This window comes from Pipistrellus hanaki, assembly GCF_964339955.1.
Source record: "Pipistrellus hanaki genome assembly, chromosome: 11".
In the NCBI taxonomy this organism is placed as follows: Eukaryota; Metazoa; Chordata; class Mammalia; order Chiroptera; family Vespertilionidae; genus Pipistrellus; species Pipistrellus hanaki.
This window is the reverse complement of record NC_140513.1, coordinates 24,915,045-24,934,646: the sequence shown is the minus strand read 5'-3', so window position 1 is coordinate 24,934,646 and position 19,602 is coordinate 24,915,045. Positions and strand designations below refer to the sequence as shown.

Genomic DNA, 19,602 nt, shown 5'->3' with positions numbered 1-19,602 from the left:
AGGCATGCTGGCCAGGCTGGACTTCAATTTCTTCATCAAAACTTGGAATAATAACCACCCTACCTGACAGAGCTGTTGTGAGGATTAAGGGAGATGATGTATGTAAAGTACTTAGACTAGTGCCAGGTATGTAGTAAGCACCAAACAAAAGTGAAGTGGCAGCCGAAACCGGTTTGGCTCAGCAGTAGAACGTTGGTCTTCGGACTGAAGGGTCCCGGGTTCGATTCCGGTCAAGGGCATGTACATTGGTTGAGGGCACATCCCCGGTAGGGGGTGTGCAAGAGGCAGCTGATCGATGTTTCTCTCTCATCGATGTTTCTAGCTTTCTATCTCTCTCCCTTCCTCTCTGTAAAAAATCAATAAAATCTATATTTAATAATAAAAATAAAAATAAAGTGAAGTGGCAGAGGGAACAGCCAGTGTGGAGGCTGGAGGCCTGAAAGGGTTGGGTGTGTTATAGACCAGCCTGGCTGTCTGCACAGGCATCATCCCTATGGTTTTGGGGAGACTGTAGAGCAGATTATCTGCCCCTTTCATACTATGGCTAGGAGTTTTGAAAAAGGGAACTCTCAGCCTTAGCACTCTCTCCTGCAAAGCCAGGCCCCGAGTGATATGGTGAGCTGCTGCTGCTGCTGCTGCTTTCGGGGTACTCACTGTAGACACTTCAGGATCCCTTCCCCGCTCCCTTCTTTCCCTCATTCCCTCCCTCTGTCACCCTCCACCTTTTCTCTCTGCCCCTCTCCCCCCTCCCCCTTTCTTCCTTTCCCTCATCCCCTTTCTCATTGGCCGGTGCTCACTATGCAAAGGGGAAGCATGGGTGGGGCCAGGCCCACGGAGCCACCTCCAAAGTTAGCCACGCCCTCTCCCTGCGGGACTGACGGCCCGGTCCCCCTCCCAGCCCCAGGCTGGATACTCCACAGCAGGGAGCATAGTCCTCTAAGAACGTGCCCTCCCGCTGGATCCCTCCTTACTGAAATCTAGTCACTGGCTGAGTCATGTCATTCTTACTTCTTAACTCTTTCTCAAACATGTCCTCAGATTTCCATTCTCTCTCTGAACCTCAGGCTTCTGTTTTCTGCAAAGTGCGGCCCAGAGACCTTCAGTGGGTCCCTGGAGTGAGGATAAGGAAGTCTAGAGTCCTCAGCTGCTCAGACCGGATGGGCTGTCTGCCTCCCTTCTCGCTGTCCCTCAGGCCCTCTCCTCCCTCACCCGCTCCACCACACTTACTCCCTCCACCCCCAGGTCTCTAGGCCTTTGCTTCTCCATTTGGCCCCTCTGCCTGGCACGGGCCTCAGCCCTGGTGGTCTTGCTAAAGCTCAGCTCGTATCCTATCTGCCCCAGGAGCTACCTTCCAGATGCCCTTGTCCTAGAGCTTCCCTCTTCTCCTGACCTCCCACCACACTCAGTACCTCTCACGGAGCCACCACCGCCATTAACCTGGAAGAGTTTTGTGTGTGGTCACCTGTGTCTGTGGCCATGGCCTTGAGAAGTCCCTGGGAGGGCGGGACTCACCCTGCAGCCCTTCTCCCGGAGCCTCGCCTGAGTGCAAAGTCAGTATGTCTTTGCTGCACTGGATTGACAAAAGCCTGTGATTTCCCTGAGATCTGGTTTGAGTCCAGCCAGAAACAGCACGCTGAAGCTCGGGGGTTGTGGTTCTCAGCGGAACTCACTCGCAGCATCCAGAGGCCTCGGAATAGGTCCTCCATCTGATGAAGCATAGATGCAACCCCGGAGGTGGGTCTGAATTTTGAATTTAGCTTTTCAATAAGGCCTGTTTTAAAAATATATATATATAACAGTTGAACCTTCAAGCTAGATAAATTTGGAAATAATTGTATATATCATACAAGGATTCTTCACCGTACCGAAAGGTCTGGTATGGAAAGCTTTCAAATACCAAGCATGCTTGGGTACTTAACACCATTCAGTATATAAAATTTTGACTTATGCGCAGCTGCTGTCGCTGTATTTCTACTGTAGTCTAAGAGACATACCAACCTTAATATACACTCACGGAGGCAGGATAACACAGACTTAAATTTGTGTGGGTAACTACGGATGACATGATGCGGCTCAGATGATATAAAGTTAACTCTCTGCCTGAAGGACGGTGGGAAGCGCGATTTGGTGCCTGGCCAGCTGATGGGAGGGCGGTAAGCCATTATTTGCAGCGGAATGACACTGCTTTGCAAGGACCCGCCTGATGTTTGGAGGCCTTTTTGCCCATGGTTAGAAATGGTCAGGCCTCCGATCTTTTCAGAAGCTGCTGCTAAATGACATGTGTGCTTAACACTGATTATTTGGGGGGGTGAGCGGGGAGGAGGAAGGGAGAGAGAGAAAGCACTAATTACGGCTAAAAAAGATATGGTGGTAAATCTAAAGTATGAAAGTACGTGCTTTTGACCTCTCTTGGGGAATGATCTGAGCTCGGCCGCGTCAGTAAAAAGGGTAGTAACATGGCAAATGTTCAAAATCCTGAACGAAAAGAGCTTCAGAGGCGTTCATCCGGATGCGACGGTGCTCAGTTCTCTGAGGTACTGACTTCAGAGAAGACAGATGAGCGGGCAGGTGAGAAATGAGCTTCCTGTTCCCTGCGTATCCAGAACGTAGAGGGTGGGCGAGACCTTGTCACCCCCAGCGATAGTAATACCACTCCTAATACACTCCCAAAAACAAGCTATCCCAGGCTCACTTGTGAGCATCCATGTAATTAAGCTTCTGAGTTAACGGCTTTGTTGTTTCCTTTGTTCCAAACGTAGAAATGAGAAGGCTGCAAAAGGAAAAGCAATGATTGAAAGAGAGATGAGGGTGCCATTTATTGCTTCTTATGGAAATGATTCCGTGGGTAGCTGGAGCCTCATTCTCTCTGGTTTTCCCTGGAGAAGGAGCCCAAGCCCAGGCTGTCCAGGGCTCCTCAGCTCCTGAGGCGTGTGCCATGGGCTCCCGCTCAGGTTAGAGGGAGGCGTTCACATGGAGATGTGTGTTCTTCCTCTTCCTTTTTTCCTGGGGGCGGGGGACATTTTGTATATTGAGGCAAGAAGAAATAATCACTTCTTCCCTGAGCTCACTCCTGGGTAGTTGCAGTACTTAGTTCTTTGCAAAAGCTCTGTAGTAAGCTCCTTAGAGCAGTCCCTGTCTATATTCCGAAAACCTAGATCCACACAGGACGTTGTACAGGATATTTTAGCTGACCAGTCATGGATCTTCAAACAGGGTTGCCAGCTCCGGGGAGGATGAAGAGCTGCCTTTGTCTGGTGCAGGAATTCCCCTACACAACCCGCCTCTCTGCTGAGGCCGCCAATCCCCGGGGCACGCCTATGCCATTGTCAGCGGGCTCCGATTATTAGAAAGTTCTTCATTGTGTTCCACCAAACCCTTCCTCCCGGCAGCGGCTGCCCCATTGGCCTTGATTCCGCCCTTTGAAGCCTCCCACAAGAATCCGTGTCTTCTTCCACTGGACGGCCAGTTAGCCCTGGGGACATTCAAAGACGGGGAGCAGGTCCCCGAGTCTTCACGTCTTCGGTGAGAATGCCTCCGTGTAGGCAGTGTATACTGTATGCTGTGCAGGGGGGGCCGCGGAAGCCCAGCCGGAGGACCACAGCAGCCTCACGTCAGAGCCTGGCCTTGTTTAGCACAGCTGAGGCCGAGTTAGACTCTCTGTGGTCCCCTAGAGTTTGCTGTCCAGCCCTCTCATGGGCAGCACACTGGGCCACTGGGAGCTGTGTGCATGTCGGTGTCATAGTGACCTCGTGGGCTGTGGAGGAGGGTGACCCGAACCAGTGCTCACGTGGAGTGGCTCTGGGCGACTCAGCCCCGTCTCTGGGACTCAAGTGCCTCATCCGTCCAATTCCTCCCAAGGTGGTGTGTTGCTCTCTGAGGCTGCCATTACAAATCACCACAGTCTTGGCTTAAAACAGCAGAAATGTATTCTCAGTCCCGGAGACCAGGAATCTGAAATCAAGGTGTAGGCAGAGCCACACTCCCTCTGGGGGCTCTAGGGGCGAATCCTTTCTGTGCCGCTTCTAGCTTCTGGCATTTCCTTTTCTTTTTTTTTTTAATATATATATTTTATTGACGTTTTACAGAGAGGGATAGAGAGCCAGAAACATCAATGAGAGAGAAACATCGATCAGCTGCCTCTTGCACACCTCCTACTGGGGATGTGCCTGCAACCAGGGGTACATGCCTTTGACTGGAATCAACCTGGGACCCTTCAGTCCGCAGTCTGATGCTCTATCCATTGAGCCAAACCAGTTAGGGCGTTTCTGGCATTTTTTGGTTTGTGGACACATCACTCCAGTCTCTGCTTTCTGGGTCCCATGGCCTCCTTCTCTTGTGTCTGTGTCAAATCTCGCTCCACCTCACTCTTAGATGGACCCACGCCTTGGGTTAGGGACCATCCGATAACTGGGATAAACTCCTGCCTGAGGATCCTTAACTTAATTACATCTGTAAAGATCCTTTTTCCAGCCGAAACCGGTTTGGCTCAGTGGATAGAGCATCAGTCTGTGGACTGAAAGGTCCCAGGTTCGATTCCAGGCAAGGGCATGTACCTTGGTTGCGGGCACATCCCCAGTGGGGGGTGTGCGAGAGGCAGCTGATGATTCTCTCTCATTGATGTTTCTAACTCTGTCCCTTTCTCTTCCTCTCTGTGAAAAACCAATAAAATATATTTTTTTAAAAAAAATCCTTTTTCCAAATAAGATAACAGTTGCAGGTTCTTGAGATTAGGGTGTGGGCATCCTTTTTAGGGGCTGCCATTCCGCCTTTGGGATCTCCACTTTCTCCCCACTGATGGGACTGTCTTTTCTCTCAGTTGGGCCTCAGGTCTTCATTCTGGATGTTTCGTGTCTCTCTCTTCCTGGCTGCTGCTGTGAGGACGCCGGGTCGTTCTAATCGTCCTGTTCACAGAGGTGGGAGGGGCTCAGGGGTTAGGCTGCCCTAGGAAACACTGGGTCTTGCTGGTCCACTCCCTCCCTCCTTTTCACCAGCAGGCTCTAGCTAGTCAGTGGAGTTTTTATCAATGGGAAGGAGAAGCTGTGGCTATTAAAATATTCATTAGCAGTACTTAGACTTAAGGGAGACACTGCAGTAAACGTGCTCTCGCCGGAGAAGGGACACAGAGGTAGTCTTAGTGCCCTTGCGTTTCCCCTCTAATTTAGTCTGAGATTGGCTCATTGAACTTGAGGGAATTTATTTATGTTCTCAGTGCCCAAACACGTACCTCTTTCTGTAAAAAAAAAATAATAAAAATAGCCGGGACCGGTTTGGCTCAGTGGATAGAGCGTCGGCCTGCGGATTGAAAGGTCCCGGGTTCGATTCCGGTCAAGGGCATGTACCTTGGTTGCGGGCACATCCCCAGTAGGGAGTGTGCAAGAGGCAGCTGGTCGATGTTTCTCTCTCATCGACGTTTCTAACTCTCTGTCCCTCTCAATTCCTCTCTGTGTAAAATCAATAATATATATATATATATATATATATAAAAAACTTACATTTAAAAAAATAATAATAATAATAAAAATAAAAATTAGGAAATGCTGCTTTGCAGCCCTGAAGTGTGCTGTAGTGTGACCTCCTTGCCCTTTCACTAGCCTGTTTCAGAAGTTCCAAGGTTCTTTTTTTTTTAAATCCTCACTCAAGGGTATAATTTTTTTAAATTAATCAATTTGTTTATTTTTATATATTTTTTAATGATTTCAGAGAGGGAGAGAGATAGAAACATCAATGATGAGAGAGAATCATTGATCAGCTACCTCCTGCAGGCCCCCTACTGGGGATCAAGCCCACACCCTGGGCATGTGCCCTTGACTGGAATCGAACCTGAAACCCTATCCACTGAGCCACACCAGCTGGAGGAAATGTTCTTATTGATTATAAAGTGAGAGGAAGGGGGACAGAGAAAGAGAAACATCAATATGCCAGAGAAAAATTAATCAGTTGCCTCCTCTATGCACCCAGACTGGGGATCGAACCCACAACCTAGATATGTGCCCTGACCAGGAATCAAACCTATATAAATATTTCTCTCTTTTCCGAGTCCAACTTGGCTAGAGAGCAGTCCAGTTCCTGAGTAGGGGATTGAGAAAATGAAAGAGACAAACACAAATACAGTAGGGAAAGCTGGGACTGGGTGTGACCACTGTCCTCTGATAGAGAGACTGGGACCCAGAGCCAATACAGGTTGTTTATTTTATTCAGCAAAAACCAGGAAGTTTTACTAAAAAGTCAAGACAAAGGAGATTATGTGCATTCTTAGGTGGGCCCGAGTCATATTCATTCCTGGTGCTTGGCTGGATTTAGATAATGAAACCCACCCCTGGCACCTGGTAACATTGTATACTCTAAGCTTAGAGCACTAGTTAAGTATACAATTTTACCTATATGTTCCCAAAAATTCTAGTTCAGCACTTCTTAGTTGGGATTCAGGAATCTGTGTTTTAACAACTCCACCAGGTGATTCTCATCATGAGAGAAGGTTGGGAAACACTGTCTTAGAGCACTAGTGACTTCCTGGTTCATAGGTTGATGCTCAACCACTTAACCACACTGGCCGGGCCCATGGTTCTTTAGGTGAGATCTTCAGTCTGCTGCTGGCTAATGGGCTCTCCAAATGCAGTGCACCAGAAATGTACTTTTCTTCAAAAAAGCATGGGCACCACTTGGTTTGCATTTGATATTCCTGAGTCTGGCGAAGCTGATGATGGAGCGGGGGTAAGCAGAGGGAGAACAGTGGCCTGAAGGTCTGGCACCGAGCAGCTCCCAACTTGTGGCTGTCACTGCTGCTCCAGGATTACCGCCTCACACCTCCCAGAGCATCCTCCTGGCCTCTGCTCCACAGAGTTCAAGGTCTTGGCTAAGAAAGGCCTGCCTAGGGATGGAGGTGGATGGAGATGGGAGAAGACAGGTGAATCAGACCCTGCCCTGTCTGCAGCTTCCAGGAGGGACTGACATTTAAACTGAGCCCTAGTGGGTGAGTAAGAGAGAGAGAAAGAGGGAAAGTCCAATAAAGCAGTACACCCAAAGGTGCCCTCAATTGCACCCCCACCAGGGCCCATGATTGCCCTCTTCCTGGCCATCCAATCAGAGCTGAACCAGAAGAGCCTCAGGTTTGAAGGGGACCTTACGGATCACCTGGTAAGGCAGATAGATATTCCAGCTGCACTTCGAGGAGCCCCATGAACAGGGAACTGGAGCAGTTCGCGATCTCTGCTTCTCATTTTGCTTCTGGGTTTAAAGAACAGTGATTTTTTCCATTTGCCAAGGCTTGTTCGATGCAACCACTTGGGAATAACCCCACATCAAAGCATCCTGCTTTGTCTGGGAAGTCTTTTTCCAGGCGGGGGAAGCTCTCCCTCCCCTGTCCCCTCATCCCTCCAAGATAACCTCTCCAGGTGGTGTGGTCCCGGGGTGTTTCTGTGGAACCAGTGCTACTTCACTGTGAGCGTCTCTTGGGCTGAGCCCTGCTGCTCACTCAACCTAGAGCCGAGAAGAGGATACAGTGTTACTGAAGCAATGAAGGCTGTGCCTATGGTGGTTGCCTTACTTGCATGTAGCTCCCAGCTGCCCTCATTGCTCTTTGCAATCACAAGTGGTGTCCTAGCTAAGTCAAGGGCAAATGTGGACCTCAGTGTCTCTGTCCTATACCTGCTTCTGGAGGGGGGCTGGCCTGCCAGCCTTGTGTTAAGGAGGGATGGCCCCGGCTCTCTATGCTTTCAGAGGATGGGAAGGCTGCTGAACTAATGTCCAGCCTCTGGAGCTGTCATGGCCACACTCACCTCTGAACTTTCTCACTCGGTCCAGCTGCTCTTCCTTAGCACCGTGTAACCTCAGGACGTGGGTCAGAGAGGCAGTGAGGTGCCGGAGAAGGTGCTGGACTTTTTACTCGGTCAAACCTGGGTTTTCTAGCTTCATGACCTGAGGCACATTATTTACTTATTTCATTGATTATCTCTGAGTGAAGGATACGACCACATGGAAGATATGATTGCTGTTTTCCACCAACACACACATGGCAAATACTCAGTAAACGTTCATTTCCTTTTTATATTATCTGAAGGGCTGTGGTGGAGAAGAGGAAAGACGTGTTCCATGCCTTAGGGGCTGTCCAGACTCAGACTTGGTTTTCCCCCAAGTCGACATCATCCTTTCCAAATCCCATTAAGCCCCTCTGCCTCCTAGCATTGCCAGCATCCTGGACTTCTTCCTGTCTTCCATCTGCGAGTCACCACCGACTCTGTGTGTATTTGGAGAGGTCGCTTCCCCTGGCTGGGCCTCAGTTTACCGTCTCTGGACTGGGTGGTTTCTAAGGTCGCTTATAGCCCTGGCACTACATTTAATTTCACGTCGCAGGTTGATCAGCCACGATGTGGAGGGCGATATGGTAGGCCCCGGGGCACGTAGGAGAGGGAAACAGTCATCAGCCCTGTCGTGGTCACAGCCCAGTGTGGGAACAAACAAGGACAGCATTGTGAGGAGTGCTGATGTAGGGGCTGAATCCAGAGCTGGAGGAGCCAAACCAGAATAGGGAGAGACTAGCCATTTGAGGAATGAATGGGCTCTTTGCCTTCAGAGAAGAATTATCCCAAAAAAACGCTTGTTGCCTGAATGAAAGAATGAATGATGGAGGCCGGTTCCTCCCGGGTGGCATTAGAATTTTTCCTTTTGGAATTGGAAGTATCAACGTGGAAAACCCCAGCCGAGATGCAGGTTGGGGACCTTGTTTCCTCTCTTCTCCTCCTGCCTTTCTGCAAAGGAAAAAAAAAATCCAAACCTCCAGAATATATTGACCTTTCCTCGCAGAGCTCTCGGGATGTGCAGCACAGCTTAACAAGCACTGTTGTGTGCCTCACCGAGAAATGTCTAGGTAGACGTAAGATTACACGCCTAAAGAGAATTCATCTATCTTCTGCCACGATTGTGTTCAGGGCTAATTGTCAAAGACAGTCTCCATTTTCCCAGTTGCCTGAATGATAGTTACAAATTGTGCACTATCATGCCTTCTCTTGTATTTATTCTACCCAGTTTAATTTGGTTAGGTTCTATAAGCTTTTATTGGTTGCCTATTATAAGTTAGCCATATGTCAAGAGGCTCGGGGTGTGAGAGAATGTGTCACTATCCAGAAGTTTCTTTCCTAGCTCGACTGATAAAGCATATACCCAGGAATCAGCAAACAAAGCCATCTATTCATTGGGGATTGCTGAGTAGATTGGTGTGAGTGCCAGGATTCCTCTCCTCTCCCCTCCCTCCCCCAGCAGAGAAGTGTGGAGAGATGGATGGTGAGGACAGTTCTCCAGAAGGCTTTGGAGGAGTCCGCACCGGAGAAGGGCCAGGGATTGCAAGCAGAGCTGAGGTGCAGGGAATAGAGGAGAAGAGCAGGTGAATTCAGCATGAACTAACTTTTCATTCTCATCTTTAGCCCCTCATTCTCATGCCTTCATAATGAAAATAATCCTTCAAAAGGTGACACTTTTAGCATGTCTCAGGACCTTTGCCTAGTGTGCTCTGTGCCCTCACCTACCAGGAAAACTCCACGTTTCTCCACGTTGTCCCTTAATTCAAGTCTACTTCTGCAGTTTGGTCCCTGTGAACTCTCCCGCTCTGTCTGGGCTTCTCATCGTGTTTTGTTTATCTCTTAGTATGGCGTGCCTGGAGCATTACAGACCCTGAAGAGCTATCAGGCGAATAAAAGGATGAGAAAATAAATGACTGATTATTGGGTTTTGAGTCTGACTTGCTACTGGGACTGTAAAATGTTAAGAAAGGAGTGGAGGGCACTAAAGAGAAAATGTGGGTAGCAGGTGCTGAGAGGGGGAGAAGAGGGCACTGGGCTGCTCTTGGGCGGGAGGTTGGGTATATACCTTTGAAGAGGGAGTAGGATATTGGCTTTCCCACGAATAGATGCACACAATTTTAAAAATTCTCTGAACAGTTACCGTAGACACTAAACATATGGGGGGAAATCTGCCTCCAGAGTAATCATAAAGCTGCAAATAAAAGCAGCAGCTCCTCATTAATGACTCTACTAAGTCAGGGGTCAGTGCGCAGTTGGGGGAAATAGCTTTCCCATTGTCTGAGGGAGCGAGCCTGGGGTCACCTTTCTGGAGGGCAATTTTATCTAAAGTCTTAAAACCTGTGCAGCCTTCCACCCAGCAGTGCCTCTCCTGGGAATTCATCCTAAGCAAATAACTAGTGATGTTTTATGCAAAGATGCTTATCTCCACCTTGTAATACAGACATTGCTAAAGTAAACCAAATGTGCAGTGATAGCTTTACAAACGGCCCTCCCCAGCTATATGAAAAAGAATGTTGTAGCCAAAACGGGTTTGGCTCAGTGGATAGAGTGTCAGCCTTTGGACTGAAGGGTCCCGGGTTCAGTTCCGGTCAAGGGCATGTACCTTGGTTGCGGGCACATCCCCAGTAGGGGGTGTGCAGGAAGCAGCTGATCGATGTCTCTAACTCTATCCCTCTCTCTTCTTCTCTGTAAAAAATCAAAAATATATATATTAAAAAAAGAAAAAGAATGTTGTAGAATAAGAAAGAGGCAGGAGAGCCGGGACCGGTTTGGCTCAGTGGTAGAGCGTCGGTCTGCGGACTGAAAGGTCCCAGGTTCGATTCCGGTCAGGGGTATGTACATTGGTTGTGGGCACATCCCTGGTAGTGGGTGTGCAGGAGGCAGCTGGTCAATGTTTCTCTCTCATTGACGTTTCTAGCTCTCTATCTCTCTCCTTTCCTCTCTGTAAAATATCAATAATATATATTTTTTTTTAAAAGAAAAGAAAAAAGAAGGAGGCAGGAGAATTGTTTTAAGAGTAAAATCAGGCTATAAACCAGTACATATAGTAAGTTCCCAGTTAATGTTGAAAATGTGTATTTTCACCCAAAAGTCTAGAAGGGTAATTAGCAGCTTGTGGAAGGTAGTGGATACGTTTTTACCTTCTTATTTTCCAGGGAGAAAATTTTCAAAATTTTCTACCAAGCACATATATTACCTTTATAATCGAGGGAGGGAGGGGGAGTGTTCAGTAAGAAGAAGAGATAAGCCGTTGAAGAGCATAGTTTGAGGCTCATTGGGTTGAAAGCAGTTCATACACATTGTTTATCTTGCAAATTCCAGACAGGTGGTGTTTTCAGAAGGGAGAGTGGTCTCGGGTCCATTTGTGTGAGTGTATTTATAGAAGTGAAAGCTTTGGGGAAAGGAAATAGATCGATCTTTTTTCCCCTTGAACTTCTGAAATTATTTTTTGCCGCTCCATTTGTAATTGAGCCCACGGAGCTATTCTTACTGCCTCTTTTCTTAGGTACTACGTTAGTCCTAAAAATGTTAACTGGCGTAGGATGTGGGTTTTGCTAAAATCATTCCCCTTGAAGTCTTCACTGCCCTCATGCCTAACCAGTGGGGTCCCCAAGAAGACCGCTATTTGAAATCTGTGTTGCTTTGCTATCTGATGCGTTCTGCCCTCCCTCCTCTCCCCTCCCTCCTTGGATAAACCTGGATGGCCAAGTAGGAAACCACTCCTGCTTTGTTAGGCTGGTGTCTTCAGCCACATATAAGGCACTCAGGAGGACACCTGCTTTGGGCGCCGACTGTTGGAAAGGTTTATTTAGAGGCCAATCTGGCATCCACCTTATCCTGCGGACGTAACATTAGTCTGCAGAAAAAGAGATCAGGGCTGGGTAGAATCTCTTTAAATATTAATTCCAGCGATGCCTTTTGCCACACATCTCCAAAGAGCTCTGAGCATCTCGCAGACATTACCTCATCATTAATTTTCACAGTGTTCTTGGGTGAGAAGCTGGTGGCAGCTATTTGGTCTCCAATGAGGGCAGAATTAAATGTATATTTTAGGTAGTTAAAATGAACTTAGGAGTTGTACTGACTAGATATTAATTGGTTTTTAAAAATGGAGGCAATATTTTTGGTGTCTTGTTTCTCAATTGTCCTGTATTTTCCACAAATTAAGTTGCCTTTCGGCATCTTTCTCTACCAACATTGGAGTGCCTACTGTGAACAAGCTACAGTGCTGAGCAATGTCGCTAGGAAGGAAATTTAACCTCCTTAGTTCCACACTCAAGACCTTTGATGTTATGGCTTCTCCCTGCCATCCCTACACTACATCTCTCAGCCTTGCTTCACATACCCTTTGCCTCCTCCCCCCAGCCCTCTTCCTGAACTTGTCTTCAGTGTAGCTCTGTGCCATCTCCTTTCTTTGCATTTTCTTTTTTAATATATTTTATTGATTTTCTTACAGAGAGGAAGGGAGAGAGATAGAGAGCCAGAAACATTGATGAGAGAGAAACATCGACCAGCTGCCTCCTGCACACCCCCTACCGGGGATGTGCCCGCAACCAATGTACATGCCCTTGGTCGGAATCAAACCTGGGACCTTTCAGTCCGCAGACCGACGCTCCACCACTGAGCCAAACCGGTTTCGGCCTTTCTTTGCATTTTCTATGCCATTCCCCAGCCGCTGCCCCAGTGCCCTTCTCTCCACTCCTGCGGGTCTCATTGCCTCTTCTTCATAGCTCGGTCCCCTCTTACACAAGGCCTGCTCTGGTACCCCCCTGCTGCATCCATAGCTGGATGTGAGTTCCCACCGTTCAGTTCCCTAGATATTCTGCCAGCCTCTCTGCTAGGGTCCTAACTAATTTTCACTTTGTATTTTAGAGATTTATGAATGCTCTTTGGTGATATTTCAAGTTTCTTGAGTGCAGGGATAACCCAGTTCACCTATATGTGTTTCTCAGTGACTTCCCCGCGTTAGATGTCCAAGCGCTCAATTGTGTAAAGGAGTGAAATGGACATCATTTCAGGCCAGAGTTCATCAGTTTGTGCAGAGCCCCGTGGGGTACAGAGGACAGAGGTCACCGATAGAACCCTGCTTGGCCTGGCCCTTCCTGAGGCCACTTGCTGCCTACAGGCCTGTTTCTGACCTCTCACTGCATCCACACCCACACCCACCACTCTCATCTAAGACTTGTATATTAAAAACCATCCTTCTCTCATGGCGTTCTGGGGAGACATAGGGAAAGAGACCATTGGAGTGTTTTTAAGGGGCACCTCTGTGCTTATTTCTTTTTCACCTCACTGTATGGGACCCTCTATCCAGGGCATTCTCCGTTCACGGTCACGAGCGGGCATGAGGGCTGGGATTGGCTCGTGCTCCACCTGTGGCAGGCTGCTGAGGCCGGGCAGGTTATTTAATCTTCCTGTGGCGTCATTTCCCCATCTGTTAAGGGGAGATAATGTGCTTGAGGGTGACCTGCCTCCCTGGGATGCTCTGAGGCTTATTGACTTAATGCCATTGCTATTAACTTTAACCAAAGACGGCTGGACAGAACCGGCTGGAGCTGGGGCACAGAATAAATATGACAACCATAAAGCCGACGCGCCGTGAGACCGTGGGCACCATCTTCTGTGTTGCCCGTGGCACAGAGGAAACCAGTGAGCCCATCAAGGACCCCTAGGACTGGAAAGGCCTTAACAGGCTTCCAGTCCAGCCCTGCTGGGTGTGGCTGTGCAGCAGTCGGTGGCACCAGGGAGAATGTGTTATGAAGGTCCCGATTGCAAGGCTGTGGTCCCTTTTCAGGATGGATCTCTTGGTTATCTTGGCTGATTTGGCGTGAATGATCACATACTCTTTGTGTGTGTGTGTAAATATATGGTAAATTTATATATATATAACAAAATTTATTTATTTATTTATTTTTTAAAATATATTTTATTGATTTTTTTACAGAGAGGAAGAGAGAGGGATAGAGAGTCGGAAACACCGATGAGAGAGAAACATCGATCAGCTGCCTCTTGCACACCCCCTACTGGGGATGTGCCTGCAACCAAGGTACATGCCCTTTACCAGAATCGAACCTGGGACCTCTCAGTCCGCAGGCCGATGCTCTATCCACTGAGCCAAACTGGTTTCGGCCTTTTTTAATATATTTTATTGATTTTGTACAGAAAGGTAGGGAGAGATAGAGAGTTAGGAACATCGATGAGAGATAGACATTGATCAGCTGCCTCTTGCACACCCCCTACTGGGGATATGCCCGCAACCAAGGTACATACCCTTGACTGGAATTGAACACGGGACCTTTTAGTTCCCAAGCCGACGCTCTATCCATTGAGCCAAACTGGTCTTGGAAAAATTTATTTTTTTAAATCCATCTTAAAGTGCACAATATAGTGACATTGAGTGCATTCACAATGTTGTGCAACCATTAACACTATCTAATTCCATTCAATGGGCACACCCTATACCCTCGTCCCTTGAGCAGTTGGCACCACTAATCTGTTTTCTGTCTCTATGCACTTACCTAATCTGGATATTTCATATAAATGGAATCATACAACATGTAGCCTTTTGTGTCTGGCTTCTTTCGCTTAGCATAATGTTTTTGAAGCTTGTCCATGTTGTAGCACGTGTCGGTATTTCATTGCTTTTTTATGGCTGAGTAATATTCCATTGCGTAGATATACCACAGTGTGTTCATCCATTCACCCATGGATGAACCTTTAAGTAGTTTCCACCTTTAGGCTATGTGCATAGTGTCACTGTGAGCATTCATGTACAGACTTTTGTTTGAACATCTGCTTTCAACTCTTTTGAGGATAGACCTAGGGATGGAATTTCTGGGTCAATGATACTTCTAGTTTAACTGATGGGAGAACCACCAAAGTGTTTCCATCCCCCTTTTAACCTTCCTTCTTCCCGGCTCCTCTGGTTGTTCTCAGTCCTCTCTGACCATTTCTTCTCAATCTGCTTCATAACTTTCTTGGGTCTTCAGCCCCGGAAAGGTAGTGCCACTCGGGGTTTGTCCATTCCTTCTTTAGTTCTGCTCCTTCTACCCTAGTGGTGCTCAGCCCTATCTGCACATGACAATTATAATTCCTTTAACAGACCCTGACCAGGCCCCACCCCAGACCAGTTAAAGCCCCGTCTCTGGGCTGGTGGAACCTGAACATTGATGTCATTTAAAGGACCTCAGTGATTTTGATAATCATTCATTTTCATGGTTTCAGCCTGATGACCACCTAGTTTTTATTTCTGCTCCAACTGTCTACTGGACATATCCATGAATGGTCCTCCAGTACACCAGTTTAGCTGTTCCCAACGAAACCCTTCATCTTTCCTCACAACCTGCCTCTCCCAGTGTTTTCTCCCTCAGAGAAAAGGAATCACCAATATGTGGGCTTTGATGACTGGTTCCTCTCACTTAGCACAATGCTTTCAAGGTTCATCCATGCTTACTCCCTTAACTCGCTCAATTTCCCTTCCCTAGGAAAATGGAGACTCAGGGAGGAAAGGGAAATGACTTGGGTCGCGTGTCCTGCTGGAAACAAAACGAACCTGATTTCAGATCTTCTGTCTCCCTGTACAGTGGTCTGTTCCTGCGTAGGGTGGACACAAGGGGTTCAGTAGCCACAGCCGACCCAGTAAGGTCATTCCACCATTGACCTTGAGGCTGCGTATGGGGCCCCTTCAGGTATAGCGGGGGTGAGGTGAGACCTTGCAGATAGCATCCCTGTTAGCATCAACCCTTTCCCACATCCTTTCCATCGTTCACTGTCCATCTGAGAAGGTGAATGGCTTGTGTGATCAGCTTCTAGTCTCCTACTAGTGGCCTGGGTCCCTATGGCCTCAGATTACTAGCAAGAGAAAGGCACAGCCTAGGCCCATCAGTGCTGACTGTTCCAGTGCTGCCCTGGAGCTCCCAGAGGGCCATGCAGAGGCCATCTGTCCTGAGCTAGGTAAGAAGCTAAGCCCTTCCTGACAGACATCTAATCCTGTTATGCAGATATGAAATCTGAGTGGCACGACCCCATGTTTCCCAAAGGCTTGTCTTTGTACCACAGGGCACCCAAGATGATTTTAGGTGATAACATGGATGAAGATTTTTGTTTAAATAGTTATATATTCATTTTAATGTGTATCAGGAAGGAAAACTCCAGCATGATCAAACCTGTAATTTAATGAATAGCATTGTCTAGGGCAGTGTTTCCCAACCTTCTCTCATGATGAGAATCACCTGGTGGAGTTGTTAAAACACAGATTCCTGTATCCCAACTAAGAAGTGCTAAACTAGAATTTTTGGGAACATATAGGTAAAATTGTATACTTAACTAGTGCTCTAACACAGATGTTATATACAGAGCACTAAGTTAGGTATGCAATTTTGCCTATATGTTCTCAAAAATTCTAGTTTAGAACTTCTTAGTTGGGATTCAGGAATCTGTGTTTTAACAACTCCACCAGGTGATTCTCATCATGAGAGAAGGTTGGGAAACACTGGTCTAGGGCAATCGTCGGCAAACTCATTAGTCCACAGAGCCAAATAGCAACAGTACAACGATTGAAATTTCTTTTGAGAGCCAAATTTTTTAAACTTAAACTTCTTCTAACGCCACTTCTTCAAAACAGACTCACCCAGACCATGGTATTTTGTGGAAGAGCCACACTCAAGGGGCCAAAGAGCCGCATGTGGCTGCGAGCCGCAGTTTGCCGACCACGGATGTAGGGTGAAGCTTAAGTAGAATCCTCTTACAGAAACTATGTATGTTACAGGGGTGGCAGTCTGGCAGTTTGCTGGCATGGCACAGGGCAGGAGGACAGTTTGAGGTCCAGTTTCATTTGGGGGCTCTCGCTCTGGGGTGATGGTCACCTAGGGTACCTAGGGTACTTTCCTTGTACCTAGGTAAGGTAAGATGCAGGGTAAGGTAAGATGGCAGAGAGGAGCTGATGGCCAGAGCTCCTTTGCATGCCTCAGGGGCTTAGGAAACCAGGAGAAACAGCTGTGAGACACTGGTTGTTCTTGGTCCATGACAAACCTCCCTTCGGACATTCAAAGTCCTTTCTGTAAAAAGGGGATTCCTGTTGGAGCAGGGGCTTAAAGGAAAGGCAGAGGAGGAACAGAGATGCTGCGTGGTTGTCGATCCAAAATAATAAACAAAAGTAAAACTACTTCATTCAGCCTTTGTCTTTGGGGGGCACATTTGCACAGAACTTTACAGTTTTTAAAGAACTGTCACAACATAATGGAACGTAAGCCTCAGACCAGCCCTGGAGCACAGCTGGGCAGGGAGCACCATCACTGTTTTTAGAGAACACAAGCTGGAGAGAGAAGTGTTGTGTGCTAGTCCCTCGTACTGCCTTGCGCACTCATTGACGTGTGCATAGGATTTGATGCACAAAAAGGACAGGCAGAGGAAAAGCATCTCCAGAGGCGTGAGGGTGTGAGAAATCGGGGCCTGTTTGGGGAACAGTAGGTCATTCAGTTCTGCTGGAGTGGACAGAGTGAGGGAGATGAGATAGACAGATAGTCAGGGGCCAGATCACAAAAGGCTTTGACTCCCAAGGCCCGGGGGAGGCAGGGGGATGGAAAGGCTGATCCAGTTCCAGAGACAAGCAAGCTAATCTGATTTGTAATTCCACTTCTGGGCTAACACGCTTACCGTCTGTATGCCTCAGTTTCCTTTTTGTAAATGAGGATGGCAATCAGAATTAAATAAGATAACGCATGTAAATTACTTAGCCCACTCCTGGCACACAGGAAACAGTATATTGTTAACGTCGTTGTGTTAGTAGTAGTATTGTAATTCTTGAGCTCAGACTTTATCCTAAAGATGAAGTGGAAACACTGGAGGGTTTTGTAAATAAAAGTGACAAGACTATCACTTTGGCAGCCTGTGGAGGATAGATTGGTAAAGAGTGCTCCTAGAGGTAAAGATACTGGCTAGAGATTATTATAATATTTCAGACAGAGTCAACATTTGAACTATAGTCGTAGCCCTAAGAAAGGAGAGGAGACGAGAGGTTAAGATAACCAGGAGCAAAGTCAGTAGAACTTGGTGGCTGGCTCAGGGTGGGGCATGAAACGAGGGAAAGAGTCCAGAATGATTCCCAGATTTTTTACTTGGGACACCGTCTCCTTCAACAAAAGGTTCCACCTTGGAGGGGGAGATTTGAAGTGTGGAGAGGGGAAAAAAAAAAAAAAAAAGACAGTGAATTCTGTTTTCGATATAATCGGCTCAAGTGCTCACTGCACATCTTGGAGATATCTTAGAGGCAGTTGGTTCTTAAAGCAGCTGGACCTGTGGGAGTAAACCACATCACCTGGCGAGGGTTGAGAGCAGTGAGTCTCAAACTTCGCCGTTCATTGGAATCTCTGGGGATGGGGGTGGGAGGAATGTCTTTAAAAACGACAATTTTTAGTGTCCAGCCTGGCTGGTGTGACTCGGTGGTTGAGCCCATGAACCACGAGGTCACCAGTTCAATTCCTAATCAGAGCACATGCTCAATCCTCAACAGCGGTGTGCAGGAGACAGCCAACCAATGATTCTCTCTCATTATTGATGTTTCTATCTCTCTCTCTCCCTCTCCCTTCCTCTCTGAAATCAATTTTAAAAATATTTTTAAAAAGAAGAAAGTAAACTGTAATTGAAAAAAAAAATTGCTATGTTCAAATCCAGAAAGGCTGACGTATAAAAGAGGGGGCTGATTTATTCTGGATGGTGGTGGTGGGAGGGGGCTGGGGCAGTACTGCAGTGCAGGCTGAAGCCGCGGAGAGGTGAGATTCAGCTTTATGTAAAGAAACTTTCTAGCAATAGGCCCAACAGTGAATGACAGAACAATTAGAGGCCAGATGGATTCTTGGCAGTGGGATTGTAGAAAAGATTCAAATGTTTGGGGATTATCTGGGCTCTTATTTTCTTCCATTAGCCTAACAATTCAGAGGCTAATACTAAAGCCATTAGAAGGTCATTTTCTTGACGTTAAAATTTCCTGCTCAGACCTGGCTGAGTCAGGGAGCACTTCTAATGGCTTGGTTGATGTAGTTATTTATTTGGTCTTTGGGGATCCCTGGATGAAGGCATGTGCCTAGCCACAGGCCAGATATATAATGCAAATTAATTCTCTTAATTAGGGTCATATATGTTTATAGAAATCAATTAGCTAAATTGTATTTGGCAGCAACTCCCTAACAATCCCCTTTAAGTAATCATTGCAGTTTGGTGACCTTCGAAAGCAACGGAAAGGCTTGACGCCCCCCCCCCCCCTTTTTTTTAAATATATTTTTATTGATTTAAGAGAGGAAGGGATTGGGAGAGGGAGATAGAAACATCAATGAGGAGAGAGAATCATTGATTGGCTGCCTCCTGCACATCCCACACTGGTGACTGAGCCTGAAACCCGGGCATGTACCCTGACTGAGAATTGAACCATAACCTCCTGATTCATAGGTTGGTGCTCAACCACTGAGCCACACCAGCGAGGCAGGCTTGACAGTCTTTAGTCCTTAAGGATATGTCGGAGATCCCTGACACCTCTGAGGTTACTTGGAGACTGAAAGAATGTAGAGATCAGAGATTTTTGTATCTTCTACTGCCATGGTTACTTCAGGATTTCCAGAAACTCCAGGAGATGTGGGTCTTTGAGTTTCAAGACGAAACACAACAAATACCATCTGGCCTGGTCCTTAGATCTAGGAGGACCTCAAGTTCATGATTGGGAGGAACTGCAGAAGTCATCCAGTCCCAGTATTCCATTGTAGTGTCCTTGTGTTCCTCCATAGTGCAGTTAGTTATTCAACCCCTGCTTGACTGCCTT

General features: G+C 47.2%; 1 protein-coding gene across 3 annotated transcripts in view; it reads left to right on the top strand.

The window, feature by feature from the left end:
- Positions 1-19,602, top strand: part of FRMPD1 (FERM and PDZ domain containing 1) — a 62,245-nt gene that overhangs the window by 3,448 nt on the left and 39,195 nt on the right. The window contains exon 1 of one of the 3 annotated variants that reach the window (XM_084898695.1): positions 1,642-1,734. The exons of the other annotated variants lie outside the window; for them this stretch is intronic. The gene's annotated coding sequence lies outside the window, so the exon portion shown is untranslated. Of the gene's footprint in view, positions 1-1,641; positions 1,735-19,602 lie in introns of those variants that run through there. 3 annotated transcript variants of the gene reach the window in all.